Below are 1,129 nucleotides of genomic sequence, written 5' to 3' on the forward strand. Positions count from 1 at the left end.
ATGGGTCAGCCAAATTGAAAACAGATCTGAGAGATGGAGAAGAAAATGTCCCCATGATTTTGACTAAGATATGAATCCGCCAGTAATCCCCTATGCTTTTTAAACTAGTTCAGCTATGGAACTAGTACTTGCAACCAAAAAAGTCCTAATGGATTTGTTGCAAAATCATGGTTAAAGACATTATCCAGTTCCATGCCCCTTGTATAAGGTTCTTCTTTGTTAAATGCTTTAAAAATCTTAATATCAGCAAAAAGTATCTGTTGAAGAATTAGCATTCTTCCTCTCACATAATTATGTAACCTGCTAAATTTCTCTTCTTGCCTTTCCTGTCAGGAAGCTCAGAGTTAAATTAATGTTCAACTAAATTCCTTATTATCCCTGGCTCTTGGCATACTTTTTGTTTTTCCTTTAATTTTCATGATTTTATGTTTCACTTTAGCATCCTTATTGTATATAAGGCTGTTACCATAAACAACCTTGAATCTCTTTTAGAAAGAGAATAAAATCAGTGTCTGGCACAGAAACAGAATACACATTTGTTCAGTAAAAAAAAAAAAAAAAAAATGCATCTATTAGCAAAGTATTTCTGTCAGAAATGGAACAATCAGAGATGTCACATATGGTGGTGTACTTTACAATACTTTCTTTAAAAAAAAAAAAAAAAGTGGAGATCACCGTACCTACGGATATTCGGAAAATATACCAAATGTATCTGAGAGTCTTAAAGCAAAAGGAAAGAAAAAGGCAAAATCTGGGTTCTAACCTATGCTTAGGCATGGAGGTGGGCCACAGGGATGAGGAAATAACAGACCTACAAATAGGTTGTTTTGTGCTTGGGTAGAGTAGGTTCTAGTTCTAGAAGAAGCCAATAGTAAAAGAATGTAAACTCCATCTTCAGAAATATGTCCCCAGCAGTTTCAATCTGTTTGTTCAAGAGGACATGTGGGCAATCATGGGAGAAGCAAATTGTGGTCTGATACGTCTATCTCTCACTTTGAGGTACTTTGAGGGTACCTCAGAGTTAACCATCCTGGCTAACGTGGTGAAAACCTGTCTCCACTAAAAAATACAAATAAATAAATAAATAAATAAATAAATAAATAAATAATTAGCCGGGCGTGGTGGCGGG

Source organism: Mandrillus leucophaeus, unplaced genomic scaffold (assembly GCF_000951045.1).
Source record: "Mandrillus leucophaeus isolate KB7577 unplaced genomic scaffold, Mleu.le_1.0 Scaffold1354, whole genome shotgun sequence".
NCBI lineage: Eukaryota > Metazoa > Chordata > Mammalia > Primates > Cercopithecidae > Mandrillus > Mandrillus leucophaeus.